Below are 3,373 nucleotides of genomic sequence, written 5' to 3' on the forward strand. Positions count from 1 at the left end.
AAAGGGCTCTGGAATTAAGTGAATCTGGGTGTCATGGATTGAATTATGTCCCCCCAAAATTATGTGTATCAATTTGGCTGGGCCATGATTCCCAGTACTGTGTGGTTGTCCTCCATTTTGTGATTGTAATTTTATGTTAAAGAGGATTAGGGTGGGATTGTAACACCCTTAACTAAGATCACATGCCTGACCCAATGTAAAGGGAGTTTCCCTGGGGTGTGGCCTGCACCACCTTTTATCTCACAAGACTAAGAGGAAAGGGAAGAGAGCACAGTGTTGTGGACCTCATACTACCAAGAAAACACACCGAGCAGAGCGTGTACTTTGGACCCGGGAGTCCCTGTACCTGAGAAGCTCCTCAACCATGGGAAGATTGAGGACAAGGAACCTTCCTGGGGAGGTGGGAGAGAGAGAGAGAGAGAGAGGGAGGGAGAGGGAGGAAGGGAGGGAGGGGGAAGGAGAGAGGGCGGGAGGGGGAGTGAGGGAGGGAGAGGGAGTGAAAGAGAGAGAGAGGGAGAGAGAGAGAGAGGGAGGGAGAGAGAGAGAGGAAGGGAGAGAGGGAGAGAGAGAGAGGGAGGGAGAGAGCCTTCCCGTGGAGCAGACACCCTGAATCTGGCTTTTAGCTTACTTTATTGTGAAAAAATAAATTTCTCTTTGCTAAAGCCATCCACTTGTGGTATTTGTTATAGTAGCACTGACTAGCTACACAGGCTTAGACTTTCGTGCCATGTGTCTGAGCCCCTTTCCTCAGCTATATAACAGGGTTATATCTGTATTTACCTGGTAGGGTTGTCGGGAGAATTAAATGAGCTAATATATACATAAAAAGCACTTAAACATAGTGTCTCGCATACAGTAAGGGCTCAAAAATGATAGTTATTATTTTTACGTATCAGACATTTCCCAGAAAGGTGAATCCTTGTCCGGCGCGCTCAGACTTGCCAGTTATCTGGACACTGGTCTCTGAGAAAGAGAAAGTAACTTTATTGCAAGGCTCAGAGCAAGGAGCTGGAAGGAAGTTCCTAAGATCTGGCTTTCCCAACTATGGGGAAGCACGGCTTTTATGTGATTTGGGCAGCAAGATGGTGGGTGCGCAGGTATTCTGGGGAGGGAAAACTCTAGAAGGCAGCCGGAAAACAGGAGGTAACATGGTTCTTGTCAGATCTCTTGCTTCAAAATTAGGGGTCAGGTAACGGTTTTCCATCTAATTGGTTCCTCCTGTTGCTACGTCCTCTGTTGAGGTCAATTGTTGTTAGCAGTTGGCCCTTCTGCGCATGCGGGGCAGGCCAAATCAGATTTGGGCTAGTTTAAGGACTAATGGAAATTTACTGGCATTAGTAAGGTCAGGTTACAGACATAGTACCCAGCCCAGCTAATAAATATTTAAAAAAAAAAAGTTATTGTCTGGAGGATCTGATCATGAACTTTCTAAATAACTCCCTGAAAATACCTTGAATATTATAAAATCATTGGAAAGGTTTGATATAAAGTCATTGCTAATATTTTCCCCAAATTGGATGGGGGAAATTTTAGGATATCTCCAAATAACTTCACACATACAGAACAAATACTGAAGATCACTTCAGATAGTGTCTTGAAACAAAAAGTTACTGGACAAAAGTAATCAATTTTGGGGAGTAACTATATCTGCTAATCTTTCTATGTTTACTAGTGAGTTGAGATTCCTACTGCTGATAAATGCCAAATTAAAACAAAAACAGGTGGTCTTTAACATCACTAAGGCAAATTTCTATTATAAATAGTTCCATTATTCATACCAGGGAACTTGGTTTCAGATATGAATTTTTAAATAGATTTGTCATACTTGTATTTCATTGATGTTTCTAGTAAAAATTAAAATTTGTAATATTGTTTTGTTTTTTTTTTAACTTATTTTTATGGTTACTTCCTATCATGCGGAGGAGCCCTGGTGGTGCAGTGGTTAAAGCACTTGGCTGCTAACCAAAAAAAGCTCAGCAGTTTGAACCCACCAGCCACTCCATGGAGAAAAATATGGCAGCTTGCTTCCATAAAGATTTACAGCCTTGGAAACCCGATGGGATCCATATAAGTCAGAATCGGCTCCACAGCACTGGGTTTTCTTTCATGCAAGTGCTACTTGTTTTCCATTTGTGGAATGATGTAGAGTTTCCTTTTAAAATAATTATGCTTCCATGTAAAAAATGAGTGGATTCGAAGAAAAATATCCAAATAATTTTACAGGTGGTGCATGGATATGTCAAAAATCAAGAAGTGGGTACTATGTCTGACGTTTGGGAAACATAGCTTTATTTCAACCAAGAAAAATGTCAAAAATCACTAAAAACTGAAATGCACCTTGAGTATACTACTTTGAATATAAGCTTTGGTCGCATGCTCGTTAATTTAGTAAATTCTAATCCCTGTTTGGGATATTTGCTTGAGATTCCATTATTCCCTATCCACATACTGGGTGCCAGATATGCAAGGAGTAACTATTCATTAGTTATTCTACACTTCCTCTATCAGACTCATTCCTTTTTTGGCCTGCGCGTGTGAGCCACAGAGACAGCGAGAAACAATACTTTTCTTCGGACAATGTTTTCAAACACTTGCAGTTACACTTAAAGACTCCAGAATAAATAAACCCATAACCCGCTACCATCGACTGGATTCCGACTCATAGCGACCCTATAGGACAGCGTAGAACTGCCCCATAGAGTTTCCAAGGAGCGCCTGGTGGATTCGAACTGCCGACCTTTTGTTTAGCAACTGTAGCTCTTAACCAGTACGCCACCAGGGTTTCCCCAGAATAAATAATTTTTTTTTTTTAAAGCATATCAAGAGATAGGTCCAGTGTAGGCAGTTGAGAGGGTAGAGCACCAGCTAAGGACAGATGACTTAAGGATCAGTATCAGTTGCTAGGTGAGGGTCCTACGTTTTTCTACCCACTCCAGCCCGTGGGGGAAGTTAATCTGTATATAATGCAGAATACAACGGCGGTTTAGGATCCTAATTCCTATAGCTCATTTCACTTGCTGGCAAAGGCCAGTGCTATCAGGCTTGCGACAGTTCCGAGACTGCTCCCCTTCCGATAATGGGGGGCGCCCCGGGGCTGGCCCAGGCTCGGCCGACTAATCGAGCGGGCCCCCAGGGCGGCGCGGGCTCAGGAGACCGCGGAGGCTCCTCAAGGTCGGCTGGCTCCTTCCGGACTGCGGCTCCCGTGGGGCCGGGACACCGCCACCGCCCGCCAGCCCCTTCCCGGAAGCGCCGCTCCGTCCGCCCCGCAGCCTCCGCCAGACTTCCGGCTTCCCGGGCCCGCCCGCCTCGCGCCGGCGGGAGCCGAGAACGTGCCTCGTTAGGCGCCCGCCCACCCGCCCCGCGCCGGCTGGGA

This window comes from Loxodonta africana, chromosome 18 (assembly GCF_030014295.1).
Source record: "Loxodonta africana isolate mLoxAfr1 chromosome 18, mLoxAfr1.hap2, whole genome shotgun sequence".
Classification (NCBI taxonomy): domain Eukaryota; kingdom Metazoa; phylum Chordata; class Mammalia; order Proboscidea; family Elephantidae; genus Loxodonta; species Loxodonta africana.